The sequence below is a fragment of the Cygnus olor genome, chromosome 3 (genome assembly GCF_009769625.2).
Source record: "Cygnus olor isolate bCygOlo1 chromosome 3, bCygOlo1.pri.v2, whole genome shotgun sequence".
NCBI lineage: Eukaryota > Metazoa > Chordata > Aves > Anseriformes > Anatidae > Cygnus > Cygnus olor.
The window spans coordinates 49436700-49457688 of record NC_049171.1 but is presented as its reverse complement, the minus strand read 5'-3'; the positions used below and the strand labels follow the sequence as shown (position 1 = coordinate 49457688).

Sequence of the window (20989 nt, the reverse complement as noted above, 5' to 3'; positions counted from 1 at the left end):
TGCCAGTTCCCTGAATAAGCTGAAGTCTGTTCTCGTAAAGCCCTGGATTTGTACTCTGCTGCTTGACTTCTTTGCTCAGGATCTTGAGTTATACTGTTTGATGATTGCTACACACAAGGCTACTATTGGTTGTTGCATCTCCAGCCAGTTCTTCATTGTTTGAAGAGTTGTGTGCCAGCCTTCTTGGTCCATCCAGTAAGTATATCAAGAAGTTGTCCCTGATGTCCACCAGAAATCATCTGGTTTACTTGCACCCTGCTATGCTGCTCTTCCAGTGGATGTCAGGGAGATCGAGGTCTCCCGTAATAACCAGGGTCTGTGATTCAGAGACTTCCTTGAGGTGTAGAGACTTCATCTGATTCTCCATCCTTATCAGGTGGCTCTGTAACAGTCCCAAGAGGATGGCATCCCTACTGGTCTCTCTGCTGGCCCTGTGACCTGCAAGCTGTTGACCAGCCTGTCATCTGTCCCACGCAGAAACTTCATACGTTGGAGCTGTCCCTTTGCATAGAGGACAACACTCCAATCGTGCCTGTCTTTCCTGAGAGGATGTAACTGTCCCTAGCAGCACTCAGCAGCTTCTTGAGCTGTCTCACCGTGTCCCAGTTTTTCCATGACCTCACGCAGAACTCAAGTTGCTCCTTCTTGTTTCCCAGACTGCGCACATCAGCGTGCGTACACTTGAGATAGGCTTCCATTTGCTCTGATTTATTGGTCCTGAGGGGTGTCTCATCCTTTCATCGTGCACCCTCTGCTTTCCATCCCTGTTCGTGGTTTCTTGTCCTGCACTGTGAAATGAGAATAACTTTGTACTGTGAATAAATTACAAATCTATAGAGTACAGAATGTTAGAGCCCTGGAGCACTTTTTTTCTTTTAAAGGGTAATAGTCTTGATTTTTACATTCTTTACAATAGATTTTATCATCATTAAAAATTTTGATTGTGTTATCAAGTCTACAACTGTTTTTCTAGTTAACTTGGCTAGAGATGAAACATTTTTATTAAAATAATACATAATAATAACAGTTCTTAAAATCAGTGTTCCTGTATTTCCATACACTGGATACAGAGGCTCATCATTCTTGTTCTCTGTGCCCATTGAGTCTGTGAGGCAGAAATAAAATGGTATTAGTAATTCCTTAGCTGAATTGAGAATAGAAAATCAGTGGGAAAATCATCAAACGTTAATGAAAAGGTTACTTCTTCAGTAGTTCACCTGGTATTGGTTTCAACTCTGTGTATGGTTAAATAAATGGAGTTTTGGGTCTACAATTGTTTACTCTACAGGTTTTGTATCTAAGCTGTAGCCAGCCTTGTTATTGAAGGCAAGATGTCTTGGTACCTTGCACTGAAACTTTATTAACTCATTGAATTTCATTACGTTCAAAGTTTCAGTATGGTGTTCATTTTCATGTGAACCTCTGTGTCTATTTCTCTAAGTTGAAAAGCAGCTGTGTTTAAATACAGCTTCCATTAAATCTTCCTGTGACTTTCCTCGTCTTCGCAAGAATTTGATACGTTATTGTATGGGGATTTTGAGACACAGGGGTGCTTTCCAAAGTCTGTTTGCAAGCCAGTTAACAGTACAGCAGTCACCAAATGAATTGCTTGGATATCTTGAATTCTGTTATTACTGTGTAGCATTTGATGAGTTTGAAAAATAAAGTGTGAGCATCACGGATATGTTCTCTGCTGTATTTTGCTGTCTGACCGGTTAAATGCTCCTGCCTTGTAGAAATAACATCATGCTCATCCTTCCTACCCTCGTTAGCAGCATCAGGATGTTGCCTTATACCTGTTCTTTGCCTGTATGTTGTGCATGTACTAAATTGTGGGTGTGCATTGATGGTCAGTATGCTTGACCTTGAGCATTTTTCTATGCATTCATCTGAGGGTATTAAAATTAGGGTAGTCTTGACAGGCCATACCATTAGAAAAAGAAGTTGGTTTTTGGAATATGTGAACAGCATATTAAAGGAAGTTATCGGTAAAAGAATTTTGATTATAGACAAATTATGAAATATGACAAATGCTGCCAGTTCTTGAAGTCATTTGAGGAAGCCTTTTCTTTCTGTACTAACAAGCTTTTCCCATCTCATGGCCCCTGCAGAGCTTTTCTCAACTCTCATTGTCTTTCTGTATTTTTACTTACTTATTAAATTACTCTTAGTTTCTTTTTTATCTCAGTTGCCTTTTGTACTATTTTCCCTGATTTCTTCTCCCTTTATCTCCAAATGCCTTTAATATTTGCAAGCAGTACAGTGGTTTCCTGTCCACTAGCTCTGTCTTGAATCTGTTTTGATTTGACTTCTCTAAGCTTCTACTCTAATGAAACTGTTCTTGTTACTGTGATTAATGACCTTTCTCTGACCAAACTCCAAGGTTTGTTCTGTATCCTTGTTTGCCTTAGCATCTTTGTGTTTCAGAGCAATAATTGTTCCTTCCTTTTTGACATGTTCTTTTTGTTACGGGTTAGGGATTTTGTTCTTGCCTGGGCTTTATCTAGGGTTTCTATTTATTTATTTATTTATTTGAGGTGGAGTGATCATTGCAGCTTTACATTCTCTCTATAACCGTTTATTATACTTATGGCTTAAATATTTTACCACTAGCAAATTTTTTTTGGTACTGTTCCACATCTGAAATTCTCTGAACTTGCTCAAAGTCTTGTAGTCTAAATAAGGAATTCTTCTGTGATTTTAAGTTTTAATGGTTTTCAGCTACCTCCATTGTTCAGATTTTCAGTCTGAGGCCAGAAGGATTATTTCAATTCTCCTTCTTCTGGGCATTTCAAATCTGGACCATTTTCCAGCTCTTATTTTGTTGGTTTGGCGCTGTTTTTTTGTGCTTCCAGAATTCCTTTTTATTTCAGCACATATAGAACTGAAAAAAAGAATCCCACTTGGTTTATTTTCAGTGGTACCTTTCTCCTGTATAAAACAGTGCTGTATAAGGTACTGCTATAGAAGTCTTCCTTTAAACCATTCCTGTTCTCTCTTACAAGTTAAGTGACTGGAAGACCCCTCTAAAAATGCGAAAATTTGCAAAACAAATGAAAACCAGTCTTACCTTCTATGGTTAAACTTCATATTCCTGGTTATTCTAGTGAATGTTCAAAATGTCATCTACTCACTTATCAGATGTTCAAGTAATTACTTCTGGGCTGTTCTGCATGCTAGTGGAAATACAACTTGTCAGAGCTTTCTCAAAAAGTATCAGTCATGTTTGCATTAGTAGAGTCCTGAAGTGCTAAATTCTCTTGTGTGGTCTGTGGTAAACTGCTTGTTTATATTTTGGTTTAATAGTGTTTCCTCGTTTTCCTACTTGGCATTTTCTGTTGCTATTGACTTGTATTGTCTGACTCACTTGAAGCCTTAAACACGTACCCGGGGCCTGACTGCTATTGTGTGTGCAAAAACAACTGTAAAAGCTATAGGGGTTCTCCTACAGAAGTTTCCATTCCAACCAGGGACAGCTATAGCACGTATATCTGAAGATAATGGTGTTCCTCCTCATCTTTCAGTCAAGAAGGGAAAAAGGTAAAGGAGGGAAAGTAGCTTAGGGCATTGCCAGAAGGAGGATGAAGTGGTATGAATTTAAAGGAGATGGTGGGTTGGTGGTGTTCGTTTTGCAGCTTTTTTTCCCCAGTGAGTTGTCTTTTCCTTTGTGAGTGCTTAGTTCTTAGGTTTCACACATCATTTGAGCTTCCATGTTCATTGGTCCTCTATCACGTGTACATAGGAGAAAAAAAACAGCTATCCAGCTAACTAAAGCATGTGGGGGAATCTGTCGTTTGGTGCACATCATTGTTTTTCATGTTTCATCAGTATTTATGAAATTGTGGTGAGTTTGCTCAGGCAACAGAAGGCATCCTCCAAAGGTTAACCTGTTGCTACCCTCTTTAATTTTGACTGGAGGGCACTAGTGAGCACCTACCACTATGGGATGAATTAACTCCAGTAATCCACGGCCGCGGTGGCAAAGATGTTTCTGGACAACATTAAAGGAGGCAGAGCCGAAATGTCAAGATCTGGTAGGACATGCTAAAAAGTGAAGACGTTTGGTTATGCTAACAGTGATAAGGGAGCAGTGGGGAGAACGAGTAAGAGGTGTGACTTAGGTCAGTGTCACCCTTTTGCAGCGTGTGATGCTCCGAAGGATTCTGTCGTCTAGGTAACAGGGTCTGTGCCTCACTTCTTAAGAAAGACAGAACAGATGTTCTTACAAGAAGCAACCAATTATCGCCAGGGAGAATATGAGCAGTATTTAAACTAATTGCTCTGTCGTTGCATACGGTCCAATTCATAGGCTATGAATAGTAAAGAAAATTTAAAGGAAGGAATCTTCCTCGCGTGCCGTTTTCTGAATGAGGTATTTGAAAAATATATGCCTTTTATAAAATAGCACTCATCAACGTTCTTTTTCACACTTCTATTTATCGTTTTATTTTCTTCAGTTATCGTGCAGTCTTTTTATTTAGTCTTTATAATGTCTCCTTCATGATTTTTGAGTCCTTTTGCTCTATCAAGCCAGTGTAATATCACGTTAATTTACCTTCTTTCTTTAAAATTCCTAAAAATCTGAGACCAGTGGGGTAAAAGGACATTTGGAATGGAGACTGAGGGCCTTCTCTAAACTAGGTAACTCTCTTCTGAGATTTTGGTGTTCAGTGGTAAAATTCAGGTATGGCTACTCTAATAGGAACTGTGCCGTCCAAAGCTGGAGCAAAAGAAGCATGTCGAGCCAAACAGAGGTTGAAATGAAACCCTATGAAACCCTACTAGGTTCTGCCTAGGTGGGGACATAGCATGTGTTTTGTGGAAAAGGCAGATGATGACAGCGACAAGAAAGACAAAGAGGAGAGCTTCAAGGGAAAGGGGCAGTGTGGAACAAGGAGCGCCACTGCAGCTCTCATCAGCTGTATGTTGTGCTAAAGTAACCTCATGTGCAAATTACAGTATTTAATATGCTTGTGGCTATAGGTTTGTCTTCCTGGGAAATTACTGTAGCCTTTCCAGTACAGGTTAGTGAACTCTGCTCTTGTCTTTGTATGAGCTCCCCAAAAGCTGTTATAAAATACATTCTTACACCTTTGGAATGAAGTCTGGTGCTGGGCATTAAGTAAGAACAGAGCGTTGGGACCAGATTTCTCAGGGCATGGTTTTGGGTCCTCAGCGAAGCTAAACCATACCATTATGCATTTTTAACAAAACATCTGGCCCCTTGCCTGAACTTTTCCATGCTTCTTGCCAAATATAAAAGGTCCCTTCTCTGTTTTTAGGAAGGGCATTGCAAAAACATGTTTTCTGTCTTGGCAATAATACGATAAAGGAAGAATCCTTGACCTGTTCTCTTTTATAAGGCTCTGATAAAGGACGTGATGTTTTGATTTTTATCTAACTGTGGAAAATGTCATAATGAGTGGAAACAAAATGCATGTTGCACTTCTTGGATTATTTGGCCAAGTTATCCTATTGTATAGTAGTGACATGTTGATTGGGACAAAATGTCTTAATAAGTTCAGTTATTTCAATAACCATTGTAAAACATTTGTGGTCAGAGTAGGGAGAAATACGACTTGAAGGGTTTTCTAATCCTCTTTCCAAGCTACTTGCATGTAACTTCTACTCTTTTTTGCTTGTTATTCTTCCTCTGATCCTGGTTCCTGGTTCTCTTCCTGCAAACTCTTCTGTGTTCATCCTCTATAATGTAACGCAGATGATGCATCTGGTTCCTTAGCTCTAACTATTAGCTTGTATTCGCCTCTTCAGTCATGGGAAGCACTACTTAAATGTTCACATTTGCTAGCAGAGCTGCTCTTTTGTTGTCCTGGTCAAACATTTTTGTCTCTCAAATTCCTATTCTAAAACTTTGTTGTTGTATAATGGCTTGGAACGTGGTGTATTCTTCAAACTCTGTTGCTTAGACTTCCTTATGATTTCTGGTGTAAAAGTATTCATGACTTCTCATATCCTTTCGTTCCCGTTTGCTTTTCTTCTGTTGGTGTACTTTTTGATTCTCCTCATGTTTCCCTATTTTATCACAGGGTCTGTCAGCAGCAATATTTGCTACTTTTGCTGCTCCATTTATATGCTAGGGTGCTTATAATGAAATTTTACAATCAGTTTCTGCAGATTTGGCACCTGCTTTCATGAGTGTTTTTTATTTCTGCAATTTAATTGTATTACATATATTCAGTCCTAGATTCTTTTTATCACTCTTGACATATTCTTTGAGCCGTCCTCTTTTTCAGTCTTCCCTTTTTGTATGAATCTGACTGATTTCATTTCTGAAGGTCAAGCTGTAAGGAAAAAAAGAATTGAACAGTTACTGTATATTTTTCCACTGTCTATCCTGGAAATAGAAGCTTCTTCTTATACATCCTCCTTTTTTTTGTCTGCAGTGCCTCCCTTTTCTTATAGCCCATTTTCTGTTCTTCTTTCTGACCTTCTGCTCTCAACACAGACATTAGCATCCTGGCTTAAGAAGCCCTTCCTTGACAGTAGCTAAGGCGTGAAAGACGACAGGAGGACATGTTTGAAGAAAGAAGGGCATGTTTGCCAGAGGATTGGTGGGGCTTTGGATTTTGCACCAAGGTTAGGAGGGGGATTTGCTGTATTGGACACTTTTCTGCATGCCGCTACCCCCTTGACATTTCTTATCTTTGCTGTTTCCACTAGTCTTTTTGCCTCAGTCTGGTTTTTCCTATCTAGTTAATTCCTTTTCAGCCCAGTTGAGTCTCTTTTCTAGTTGGTGTCCTTCTTCAAGGTCTTGCATTTCTTCACTGCTGGTTCCAGCTCTGCCATTCCTCCTGTTCCTGGTGGCTGCAGTTTGTGTCCTTGTCTCCTGCCTGCTGCTTGTCTTTCCTTCTCCTTGGGGTGGTTCTCCTCGCCTGTTCCTTCTACGCCTTCTTCCTGCCTCTCCTGTTCCTGAAGTGACCATCGCCCTTGCGCCAGAAGAAAGCAGCCCGCTCCTCAGGGACCAAACTAAAGCAGGAGGAAAACGGGTGAACCTTTCTCCACTGTTTCAGTGCCAGAGCTGTCTCTGAAGTGCATCGTTTAACAGCTTTAAAGGTCTTAAGTCTATTTTTCACTAAGAGAAAGTGAAGCATCAGGTGACGTTTTGCTGATGATACAAAATTACTTGGCTAAGTTTTGTTTCTCTACTAACCTATGTAGAAGTGCAAAAATACTGAGTAGTTTTTGTGATAAAAATATGTTTGTGTGTATCAGTATTGAATTTTAATGTGGTGGAAATGAGAGAAACCATGCTATCTATGTACAGACAGTGATGGATCTGAATGATCATTACTGGTGGAGTAAGGGGAGGATTTTTGTCGCTATTCCTCTGCACACAGCTCCAAGTTCAGGAGCAGTCAAAAAGGCAAATTCAAGGTCACTAGAATTACTTTAAAGTGAGGTACTGAAGTCAAGACCTGAGAACAAAGCAGACTCGGTCTACCTCATAAATCCCTGGTGCGTTCAGACGTTGTGTGTTCATATGCCTGTCATTCAGTTCCCTTTCACCTCAGAAAGGATACAATAGCACTAGAGAAGGTAAAGAGAATGGGAGCCAACAAAGCTGGTGATACAAAACTACCTCCTTATACACAGAGACAAAATCGTCTGGGAATCTGCACATGGGGAAAAAAATCTTTCCTTCTATTGGAAAATGTATTGGAAGGAGGGAAAACCAAAGGAAAATGTAGGTCTAAAATCAAGAAACTATATGGGAAAGTGAATTAGGGAATGGTTATTCAGTGTTTATCAGAACAGAACAACTAGGGCAACTGAATGAAAATAGCAAACCTCTCCCCAGTACAATGTTAACTTTGAAACACAGCTCTAAATATTGTAGGGAACAGGGATAGGGCTACGTTTAAGAATATATATGGGGAATGTGTTTGAGGGCTAATCAAGCAAAACCAGTGAAGGGCCTTGATTTAACCCGTGGTTCTCAAGTCCCTGAAGCGGAGGATTGCTGGAAGCTGATTGTGCATACCGCGAAGGCTCGCGCTGTGGCCGCACTGCTTTACGTGTTCTTTTCCTTGGCGTTAGCCTCAGTTGCGTCAGGGACAGGATAGTAAGCAGACTCAAAACTAATCTCGAGTCTGAGTCAAGTATAGCAGCTTTTCTTTCTTTGAGTAAGAACACGCATGCACTGCATATTTTGTCCTCAATGGTGTGCTCGTAAATGGCTTCTGCGAACAATCAGATGTTCACTAGCACCCGGGCTGGAAAACTTCAGCCCAAACAATTCATTTGGCCAAGTTAGAGGTAGCAAAAAGGCAGGAGGCCTGCCATAGTCTCAGGGATTTAGTAGTGGGTTATGGCATAATTGCGTAAGAAACTTTACTAATTTCTGAAAGATTCATTTCTTTTTCTCCAGGCAGTCTGAAGTTGTTATTCCAGAAGGAAGGTGCAGAGAAATGAACTCCCGTCGTTTTGGTTGGCATTATAAAAATGTTATTTGGTACTGCTCGTTGCACGCTTAATGAGATATACCGGGTCTGTTGTAGGTCTCAAGAATGACTTCTTCCAATTACTCATTTCTGCATAATATCTGGGAAAGTATTTGCTCTTGGTTCCCAGGAAGAAAGTCTAACATGAGTGTTCACGGTATGTTTTTTCAGCACTGCATTGCTTTTGCTGCCTTGGGCAAGAAGTCAGTTCAGTACCCATTTCTTTGCAGCAGAAGTTACTGTAGAGAGAGGTTATATTCAGTGCAAGATTGAATGCTGTCATGGTGGTAAATACTAGTCAGTTACTAGTTTCTTCATCTTATTACCTACTGTTGTTTCAAAATCTATTCCAGAAAACTGGCATTGTTTTGAGTCCTTATGGGTTGCCATAAGATCATATTTAAATACGTTGTTTATATTTTCATCTCTGCTTACTGAATTTTGTGAATTGCATTTAGCCACCTTTTAAGCCTTCCCGAATTTATCAGTATTTACTTTTTTGCCGCGTTTACCGCCTCATCGAAGAACTTTTCATATTTAATTGAAGAATGAGGAAATAGCAGACTTTAGATTACAAACGGATTTTTTTTTTCCAGTTGCAGTCTGATCCTGAGAGTATGAGAGGAATCTTGTGGTAGGCGTTTAATGACTTGGGAGACAGCCAGTGAACATCTTGTTTTAGCTTGCTTCACGCATTGGTTTTATCTAACGTGTGTCTAAAAGGTTGTCGAAGATTTGGGTAAGAAGTGAAAACCTGTGGGCAAAAGCATAACAAATCTAATGGGTAATTGTGTTAATAAACTCAAAGAACATTCTAGCCTTGTGCTTCCAGAGCGAAATGCTGAGTTTCTTGTAAATAACTGTCAACAGACTAATCACTTCTATAATTCTTGAATAAAAGCTCTGAAAGAGTAATATTCTCAAATGAGTGTTATCCTGAACAGCAAACAAGAAACCTGATAGTAAAACTGTGTGCAAATTTTTTGCCATTTTAAACAGACCCAAATTAATGAAAGGAAGTCAAGACCCCCAAAATATTCTCTCCTCAAGTCTGCAGGCGAGTTTCTCACTGTGAGCATGGTGCTAAACTGAATTTATATTTGCAACTGTGGGCTTGTCTATTAGCTTGCTTAACAAGAGGTAAGACATTAGGCAGATCAGTTCAAGTACATCAAACTTTAATGGATGCTGTCATTCAGAGCTAAAGGAGCTTTAACTTGATTCACGTAAGGAACACAGGTTTAACGTACTTTATATGTTTCGAATTCATAGCTCTGATTTAATTTTCCATTTAATGATGACTCGAACTATAAATGATATATCTAAACTTCTGCATCCCAGTCTGGAGTATGTATGAAGAATAACTATCAGTTTTTCTTTTCCTTTTTTTCCCCTTTTTTTCTTTTTTCTCTCTATCTGTAAGAATGTAATTTTTTTCTTTTAACCCTGAAGAACAAAAATACATGATATTTATGCTACGTAATACTATCAATGAAAACTTACTTAAGTAACCAAGATTTTTTTATTTCTTCCTGAAACATCTACTATTTCTATGATTCTACATCATGGAAGTAGAACCCGGCAGAAGTGTACGCTACCTGGAGATTGCCGTTGCGTTGCTGGGTCACCCATCAGTCTTTGATCCAGATGGGGCACCAACACTTGATTTCATTTCTTTTTAGTTTCTTAGAGCATTAATCATGGGCTTTATGCTGGGTTTATGCGAGATAGCAGATACTGACCTAGCGTGCAACCAGTGGATATGAAATAAAGCCATCACAAATTTTCAGACAGTTCTGAATCGTAGGTGAGTGTTGAATTAATACTTTGTATTATGAGACTGCCTTTTTCGTGTAGTATTGGAAAATTATTGTTGGCCCATTTCCTAATCATACCACCTAATTTACATTCCCGTGTGTTTTTGTATCTGAGAAATAATTGTTTTCAGTGACAGTACTCCCCAGTAGCCTGCTCTTTGACCTTGAGTAATACACTTGTCCTTTACAAAGCAGGGGCAGAACTAAATTCTGGAGATGGATTCATACCATTCAGCATGCACAGTTGAGGAGGTGTGTCATTTTGCTACCAGGGTTTAAGTTACATTATGTGTGCAACATTTCATGGCCTTTCCAGGGCTGGGCTACCTTCCTTCAAGCTGCAGGGAGTCACCTCCCTTTTCTGGGAAGTATTGTCATGAAGTCTTAAGCACTTGAGCTATGTCCTTCCAGCCACTGTGTCCTTTCATTCAACAGAGCAGTGAAGGAGAGAAGAAAATTGAACCCAGGTTTCCCCTTTGTGGGAGTGCTTTGGTTGCTGAGTTGTCAGATTAAGAGGAGGTGCTGGCGGTCTCCCAGCCATTTTGTTACTGAGCATAATTTGCTTTGTCTAGTCTGGGAGAGCCCCTTGTAGATTGGATTTTACAGGTGGCTTTGGCTGAGATTTTGGATATAGGGGCGCAGCGTATATTTTAAGTATCCCATTGTAGACTGTAGGACAAAACTGTTTTCTTCTACTGTTGCTATTTTAAATGTGTTCAGCAGTCTTTGAAGCTGCACAAGTTTGATGAATATTGCTGATAAACTTGTATAAATCTACGTTTAGATGTCTAGTTACTTGGTATGTACAACTGCGAGATACAGCCAAGTTGAGGTCCATGGATAGGTAACCTTTTACAGTAAGTATAGTTTAGACAGTGAGAACATCTCTCTATTGTCTGGTCCACATATATAATGAGTCAGTGGCATTATATGTATTTCTTTTCTGCAGGAAATCAAATGCATTTTCTCTTTAAGATGTGAATTTTCAGGATAATATTGCAGTCACTATCCAATCCTTGGCATAGGTTAGAGATGTATTGCCTCTTGAAAGATGCATTGCTGCGATGCCGTAATTAATTGAGTTCAGGTTGGACAACCATAATTTTTCACCACTCTTTTGCTCCACTTATATACATTAAAATGTTTGGGACGTTTCACCCACACCTCCCTTAGTTTTGCTTGCAAGCTTTTAGGAACCCAAACTGGGCTGTCATGAACAGTTAACTCAGTATCAGTCTTGTAGCTTTGGGTGTATTACTGTCAAAAAGTACTAGTTGTCACATGTAGGTTTGAACAAACATTTTTTTCTATAAACTTACAAAAGCAGAAATGCTATTCCTCTTATTCTGATTTATTAATGTTTCTTTTGTAAATCCTTTTGAGAGGAAAACCTTCCTAGAAAAATTGAAAATTGATCATAATTGGTGTCTGATCTTGTTCATTGACCTTCTATAGGTGTTTTGGAAAACATCAGTTGCTGGCCTCGTTTATCTTAGTGAGATACAGTGCAAGAGCAGAGGTTGTCAGGAATCTGAAAAGTGCAGAACCATTAGAATAAGCACTTTAAGTGTAGGCTAATTGCAGTTTAAAAACCCAGACTGAATGTTTAGGTTTGTGGAATTATGTACCTCTGAATTTTAAAGGTACATTAGCAAAGTGTTTTTTTTCCTCCCCCTCATTATAAAGACTGATCTTAGATGGCTTTAGGTTTAAGGATCTTCGTTATGTTGATGGGAAAGTCCTTTCTCTTTTCAGTAACAGAAGAATTTCTTCTAATTAACTGAAAAGCAAATCCAAAAATCTGAAAATATCTGAAAATCTTCAGAAATGATAAATAATCTGTATGGCTTTTCAGCAGTTTACTTTCTCTAGATGACTTCAGTTTATTTGTTGGTATAATCTGAATGGATGAGTGTTCTTCCATTTTGCTGTACGCCAACTGAGGAGAAAAATCTTCTGTAGAGAAGAGATAGAGAGCTTAAATTTCTCTATACCTTTCCATTGGAAGGAAAATGGTTGTTAACTCTGTGGCAGGCTGACCAAGTTTGACTAAAAAGCCAATCTTGTAAGAGAAGAGAGAGCATGGCATCTGATTTAAAAACAAAACAAAAATAGAAAAAAGAACCAGAGGTTCCATTTAAAATGTGCCTTTCTTCTTCCCTCTGGTCCAAAAATGCAAATTTGCACTCAGTTGATTTAACTAAGCTGGTTCTTGAAATAATGTCTTGAAATAATGTATTTCTTGAGCCTCAAATTAATATATTTGACACATCATAAAGGAAACTTGTTTTTTTCAGAGGCAGATATTTAATATTCGTTTAGATGTGTTTTATTTCATAGCAAAGCCATGAAAATATATTATATACATAATCTATGTATTGGAGCCAAGTTACCATCGTATGATTTTTATGTCAGCATTTCCTTACATAGGTGTATTAAAAATAAAGTTTCCTTTTTTAGGTGTAATTTTATAATAGTCCTTTCTTTCTATTTGAAAGTCCATGCCATGTTATACTGTATTGGTTACCGAGAAATGGAAAGAATAGTATTTCTTCATATGTTCTTAAAGCAAAAGGCTGAAGTTAGTTAATTTTTTTTTCTGGGAACCTCAAGAATTCAAAATGTAGTTACTCTAGTTTCTATTCATTTATATTAGTTAAAATGTAATATTTTGGAAAAGTCTTTTGCCAAGCTTTTGTTTCTGAATAATGTTATTTAGCCATGCCAGACCATTTTGAGCTCCTGAAATGAAAATATTATTCTATAAATACTTTCTTGATCCTTGTCATAGGAGCAGGGTGTGACAGCTTTTTTGTCCTCTTCCTGTCCTGACATTTGGTGAGTTACTGGCTAGAATTTTCTTCAATGTCTTTCTGTATTTATTTTTTAGAATTTTCTTTCTCCTTCTCTTGTGGAAGTTTGGAGTCCCAGCAGCTCAGGGGCTGCTTGATTTAGATGGATGGGAGTGTGGAAGGAAAAGGTTGAAGGAAGTGTAAAGCAGACTTGGGGGGATGCTTCAAGGATCTGCTTGGGGTAAAACAGGAGAATTAGAGCGAACAAGAGTCAGCTTAAAGTCATGCTTTAGGATACTTTAGCTTGTCAATTTTCATGCAAAGTCTGCCTTGTACACTGAGGCAGAACTCATAGCAGTTCATGTAAGAATGCCAGTTGTATTTTTGGCATTTCAGTCTGCCTACCCACCTTGTATTTGTGTGCCAGTGGCTATCTATGGGTAGGGATAAACGGACCAGCATACAGAGGATATCTCCCCTCTGAAGCAGAGCGTTCTCCTCGAGTTCCTTTGGCAGTTTTTCTGTTTTTTCCTTTTTTTCCCCCCGTTTGCATATCCATTTGTATATGTTGCCCACAACTTTTTGTCAGACCTCCTATATGTGTGCCTGCCACAGGCACTTACGGCTGTATGGGCTGGTAAATGAACCTCTGCACCAGTTTGGTTTGAAGTCATGACTGAGTAAAGACTTTTTTTTTTAACTTCAGCTGTGCAGTAGCTCTGGAGATGGAATTTTCCCAGCTAGAAAAGGGAATCCAGACTGGAAAATCCCAAGCTTAAGAATCAATTGGGTTGCTAAACAAAGCTGGATTTTGAGTAGTTTTTTAATGTGGCACGCTGTCCCTGTTCCCCTCTTTTTTTTCTTTCTTGTGCCTGATAATCACCCCTCTTTTTTTTCTTCTTGCCTGATAATTTTGGGATCTGTAGCACCCTTGTTAAAGTTAACAAAGGGTGGTTCTTACAAGTTAAATAAAAATGGATGCTTGGTTTTATTTTTTTATTTTGAGAGATGCCTGTATTACCTCCCCGAGGGAAAAGCTGCAACGTGAATTCAATATGGTAATAGGCATCAGAGGGTCTATGTGAAAAGAATAATATTAATAACAGGGAGGAAAGGATGGAGTCTTGATTAATGGCATAGGAACAGGCTGGAATTTTTAAAGAGCCTCTGTGGAAGTGAAATGATGATCTTTGTTCCTTTGAAAATCTGAACTTCAACTTAAAACCAATTTATCGTAGAGTCAGAATGGTTTGGGTTGAAAGGGATCTTAAAGACCATATAATTCCTCCCCACCCCCTACTTTTGAGGGCAGGGACACTTCCCACTAGATCAGGTTGCTCAAAGCCCGATCCAGCCTGTAAATTTCAGTGACCTAAGAGGCTTTGAATATATTCATCACACAAGTAGGTGGCTTTAAAATTCTGCAACGTCCAACTGTCTTTTGTGAGCCATCAGGCTTATGCTTTGGTCTTTCCTGTGATGGCTTGGATCCACATCTCTGCCAGTCTAAGGTCTTGCTTCTAACCTTGGAAGCAGGTCAATGTATTGCCCATTGAATTTCCGTGAAAGAAACTACCAAGGATGTTCCTGAACAGATTAACTAAGTAGATCAAAAGGCCAGAGTAAACTTTGTGGAAGACGTGAACACGTCTTAGATGAGATGATCTGACCTCAGAATGCGTTTCTGAAGGTGATTATGAGTTTTGTCTTCACTGACACAGAAATACATGTTTATGGCAAGATTTACTGGTGTAAATGTTGAAAGCAGTATTTGTCTTCGCATTTTCTCTGGTTTTTCTTAGTTTACCTTCACAGTGAGTTGAAAGTGTCTGTTTTCACTCCAGTTTGGTAGGTGGTAGCTAGAAAGCATTATTTATCCAATGGTGAAAAACATTTGTGAGTTATTTCCTTGAGGAATGTACGGTCTGACTATTTTTGAAGGTGCTAAACGCCTTCATAATTGATCATTTTGTTTACAGTATTAAGAGCATAACTCTCCTCCATCCTTCTCACAGAAGTTTTTTTAATTTGGGGAAAAATAGCAGAACTTTCTATACCTCAAAGAGCAAGAGACTTCCTAGCTGCTAGTCATGCAACCATTACTTGTACGCTGTGGCGATAGACAATTTGTAGGCTAAGTTCAAAGAGTTTAAAACAAATTACTGTAGGAGCTGGCTGTTGGTACTTTTTTTTTTATCTGCTGGAGGTGTCAACAATAAAACCCCACCAAAACCACTTTCATGAAAGCCTCTATAAAAACACAGTACTACACAGACATTGCGTCACTGAATCTAGTGGCGGACTGTTAAATCAAATTCATCAGGTAATGAATTTCCTATGATGATCGAGCTGCAAATGAGATATGCCATTTCCTCTGCTGTTGAGAAGCTGTTCCTGAGCCTTCATATTTATGAGATGCCATCTTTCAGGGTAAATTTATCTGTTATCAGTTGTATCTGTTTGTTCTCCAACCATTGTTGCCATTTAGTATAATTATGTCTTTCGTCTTTGGTGCTTACGCCTTTGTATTTTAGTGGATATCAATCTTATTTCCTTTCAATAGTTGATTTGTTACAGTAATTGAGCAAGCTTCCTGTTGAGGGATGGACTGTATGCTCCTTTAATCACCCTTTCCCTATATAAGGGTGAGTTAATCTGTGTGTGTGTGGATGAGGAGATATTTGAGCATAGTTAAAAACTACGTATAGTATTTCAAAACTATATCACAGAAGAGTTTTTAATTTGGTTACTTATTTTGTCTTTTAACAAGATAATCCCTCTAACTTTTTTTTTATTCTTGTGCTTGCGTGCTCTCTTGCTCTCCCTGGCTAGACAATCTTTTCTGTTTGACTTTCCACGCAAAGTCCAACTCTGCCTGACCCCTGACAGCTTGGATTTCCAGCCCTTTATGCTTTTGTACAAGTTCTGTTGCCAACTTAATGTTTTCTCCAACATGGCAGGCTTTCCCATTGTGGCCTCCACCCCTCCTCTGCTATAAGAGACATTCACTTGTGAGGGAAATGATGAATGTCCCTAGGGAAAAAGACATCAAATAGCAGAAGAAATGACCACCAGTTCTACGTACACTGTGTAGCTGCCAGGAATCCTGCAAGCTGTTTCATACTATTTGGGCTATCCAAATGCAGCATTTTAAAATTGGTGACCATGACATCAGCTAGGAACTGTGACAAGCAAAGTTGCATGGTCAGTTCTCTTGACCAGAAGAATATAAAAAAAAGTAATAATTCAAATTAATAATAATAAGTATCTAATAAGGGCAAGAAAGGTACTGTACAGGATAGTCAGCATTGCTCAGGATGTTGACAGTGCAAACTATGTCTTTCTCAATTACTTTCTGCGTAAACTGCTTTGTGTGCTGTTACCAAGAGAGAAGGGTGCTGTAAGTCTCCTGAGAGGCAGGTTCTTATTAGCATTTTACTCTAAGGTGGGTATAATGGCAATTAAATTGTAGAGGAGGAACAATAAGCTGAAGAACTACTGAAATAAGATGCTCTGTTCACTTAGCAGTTGCAGATCCATTTTGTGTTCTGGTTGTTGCCTTGTATTAAGGTGCATCAGGTGCACTGCAGTCTTTCAAGTACTAGAACAGTGTATTAGTGTCTTCTTTCTGGTGTTAGACTTGAATTAATCAAATCTCCAAGCTGATTTACTTCTGCACAAGACCCAAGAAAAATGGTATTCTGTTTCTTTAATCCAGTTTATGTGTTTAAAGTTTATACAGCAATCCGTGGTGCAGAAAAGCTGTAGAGAATGATTTACTGTGGCTCTGAAGTTGTCTTGGGATTTTAGGTGTAACTAAAATGCACATTTGTGAAGTGTGTTTATGGTGAAGAAATGACATATAGCCATTTCAGAGAAAGGGTGCATGACTTAGCTGTTAGACATGTTGGCATGTGTCAGCTCATAAAGTGAGTATTGGAGGGGTGAAACTACAAGGAGAGCCATTAGAGGGCCCCTAGGCTGCAATTTTACCTAACTGTAGTCTTCCAAATATCTTTTTTTTTTTTCTTTTCTGCCTTGTATCTCCTGTTTGGATAATGTATTTAGAAATGACTTCTGTTCCCTCATTCAAGAACTTCGGGTGGGTTTAATTCTCAACCTGTACGAAGGCAAAAGGCAGCCCCTTCCTGTCAGAGCAGAACCTGACAGGAAAGCAAAAGTGGCAAATCTGATGTGAGGTGAGTTAGGCTGTTCTTTTCAAGAGTAGGGGTAACTGAAGAACTAGATGTTACCCTGGCTTCCTTTAAAGCAACACATGCTTACAAAGCCAGTTAGTCACAAAATAATGATGACACAATTCAATGGTTGGCGTAGCAGGTAAATGTTTTGACAAAATTCAAATTAAACATGGAAGTCATTAGGGTATGTAGTTGATACAAATAAGATATAAATAGCTTTAAATACATCCTTGTGTTTCACATTATTGGCTTCTACCAGTCAGCTGTAATGAAATTACTGTTTCCAAAGTCTCTGATTTCATACAGCTAAATCTTAGATCAATACCTGCCATTGAAACAGTTGTCTCAGACATGCTGATTTCCATGGCTGTGCTTTTTGGTTCTGCCCAACATGTCTTCCCAGTGCTTCTTGAATCATTCTCCTCACCTTCACTCTCTAAACACCCACGAGTAACATCAGTTCGGTCCCTGTGGCCACCCTCACTTCTGCTGCAGTCCATCTCTAGAGGGGATGATTTTCAGGCATCTCTCTCTAACATTTCTGTTCATGACTCATGCTTTTACCCTAAGCTGTAGTTTTTGATCTCTTCCAGTCGGCATCTAGCATGATTGCAAACCCAGTTTAGCTAAAACAGAGTTAGTGTTCTTGACCCAGTGTGTTGGACTTCAAAGCCACTGTTTCTTTGGTCTGGCTTCTGCTGGTAATGCACTGGCTGCTCTGGGACCGATGTTCCTGATGGCCAGAATGCAACAAAGCCTTGAAAAACTGTTTTTCCACTTGAAGTTTTAAGTTTTACATGAAATTTCCTTTGGCCTGCTGTTATGTTAAGGTTGTGGCTCAGAAGATGAATGTATAAAGGTCTGTTATTCTCTAAAACTACAAAAGAACTTCCAAAATGACTATCCATGGTAATCACTAAAGCATTCATTTAAGATAGAAATATGAGACTAACACAAAAACTGAGTTGACTTTCTCCTTACTTAATGTATTTGTTCATCTCTTGGAGCACAGTGTAGGTAACAACCTTATATATTCTTGATAATAACTTACGGCTATTTTCTGTTACATACTTCTAGATAGAACAAGGTGATTTGACAAGGTTTTGGTCTAGTTTTTAATATTTGTTGGTGTTTAATATAACTACAGAATGATTTAAGGTCAGGCAATCAATTCTATGAATGTTCTGTGTTAAATTATAAATATTCCATTAAGTATGACTGTTAATAGATGTTTTGGTAAGCATTTATGCCTGTGAAGTGTTTTGCTTTGTAACTGCTTCTCTTGAGGAAAAAATATGTCTTTATTTATAAGGCTGGTGTAACCCCTATGATCAAAGCTTTGGGAACATCTCATAGTGTTTTAGATTGCAACTTTAAAAATAATATTTTTGCTTTTAATATGCTCATTTACAATATGACTTGGAAAAAATTATTAGGTAGCCTCTCGAAATTCTTTAGGAGTCTTAATTTGCTTTCAGAGCAGAGCAGACTTAGAAAGCAGGCAGGCAGAGAGTGTCTGTAATGTGCATAAGCAGACTTTGCCAATTTGGTGAAAACTCTTTCCATATCTGACTGCAACTGTAAACTGTCATTCAGTAGCTAAAGACACACGTAATATGTTTGCTTTGCTTTCTTTGGCCTTACAGTATTCTGTTCTTCAACTTCAGGTCTCATACAGAAAATCTTGTAGAAGCTCAACATGTGTAACATAAAACTAATGTATTTTCCCCATGCTTTTCGTAGAAATCAATAGGAGCTTGACTCTGAAAAATTCTGTTTAAATAAAGATGTTTTATCTGAGGTGAATCGAAAGATGCATTAAAATAATCTACTCCTTTTAAATGAGCACATATCATTGCTGTGGATAAGAAACTTACCACTTTTGTTAATATGAAAGCATCCTCCTTTTTCATGACTTTCACGAAAAGGAAAGGTTTCAGGCTTTGCTTATTAATCAGGCTGTTCTGGTAGGTGACCACTGCTGCCTAAAAGTCCTCTGTTCAGACTGGCTTGGGCAGTGTTGTTGCTTAGAACTACAGAATATACGCTGCCTCTCCCCTTTTTGTATGGCACCTTTCAGTTAATGCAGAATACTTTGGCATTTGTTTTGTTCTTATGCTGTACATAGTATTTCTGTTAACTCCTCTATTATGCTGCCATTCAATATGGAACTGGATGCTCTTTGGCTGTTTCTTCCTGCAAAGTTTTTGTTATTCTGAGAGAATGCTTTACTTTGTCTCATTTACGATTTGAAAACTTGAAATTATTTTATATCAGTATTGCTGCTAACAGTGTCTTTAAGAAAAAACTAATAATAATAATAAAATCACCTTCTATAATATTTTACTAAATTACATAAAAGGCAGAAGCATCACATCAAATCCCTACCTGGAAATATTTTTAGTATTATAAACAAGGAAATATGGCAATATGTTGTGGTACATGTTGAAGAGCTGCAATTTATCTCTGAGTTTTTGGTAGCTTATAATTCTGAGAAGTAATGTTACTATTTGTTAGGTGATAACATTTTTTACTGCATCATATTAGTGATACCTGGGAATGACTACTGATCACTTTGTTAGGCAGGAAACTTCTTCAGAGCTAGAAGTCCTTGGTGTTAGGGAGATGAGGGAAACAAAGAAGATTTCCTGCATGGTAGAAGAAATATTTAAATAATTCATCTGTGGAAAGTGGAATAGATTTAAACAGTTTTAATGTTCTTTAGAAGATCTTGTCAGATCTCTTGTCTTGGGCAGATATCTGTATAGCCAAAGGACAGTATAATTTATAATAAGCTTTTCCTTATTTTTCCCATGAAATAAACGTCTGAAGACGAAGACTTTCTCTGTGGAGAAAAGGGTAGACTGGTCTCTCAGATGTGCATTGTAACATACTCTATTTACTGTTTAGCCATTTGAAATGGATGCTTGGCAATTTATATAGTAGTGCTGCAGATGCAAGCAATTTCAGATAAAACAGAAGTGATCAATCATTTTTGGGAAGACAGTGTCTCCAAAAAAAAAGATTCCATGGAAATATTTTGGAAATACTTCTTCCTAGGTCCCTCTGAGGACTGATTTAATCTGTCAGAGCCATGACTTCAGCAGCAGTGTGTGCTTTAATGTGCTCTCTAATTATGAGTGTAGTAATCACGAGACCTAGTTTAATCTGGCAAGCAAAAATAAGCTTGGATTTATTTCTGGGTTATAGGAGAGTAGTTGAAAGAACCATTAAAAACAGTTTTGATAAACTTTCCTCTGAAAACACCCTTATGTACTGAAAACAAGAACCTCATTGACTTCTAGGCGAGTGAGGCAGGAATGCAATGCAAAAAATGATAGGTAATACAGGAATTGTGTGGTAATCAGGAACTGGACTGTTACATGAAGAACTGGCAAGCTGCACAAGCTTCACTTTGGCGTTTTTAAATTCTGACATTTACTTTTGATAAGAGAACTGTATAACATATCTTTAAGATGGAAGCTGAGGGTGAGTGGGACAGATGGGATAAGCTGGGAAGAGAGCAATGTGGGTAGTGATGGTCAACTTGTGCTTGCAGAGCAACAAGCCCATACTATGGAGGCTATTTGTATCCTCCTAATTTTAACATTTTAGAGACAAGGTATTGAGTCAGTGGCACCTTTTCTTCTAGGGCCTGTTTAGTTGTTTAGTTGTGGTAAGACACCATTATTGTTTTTTTATTTTTTAACAAGCATAGA

The 20989-nt window shown here is 38.4% G+C and overlaps 1 protein-coding gene across 1 annotated transcript in view; it reads left to right on the top strand.

Moving 5' to 3' along the window:
- CDK19 (cyclin dependent kinase 19) overlaps window positions 1-20989 on the top strand; it is a 126741-nt gene that overhangs the window by 26600 nt on the left and 79152 nt on the right. The window lies entirely within an intron of this gene.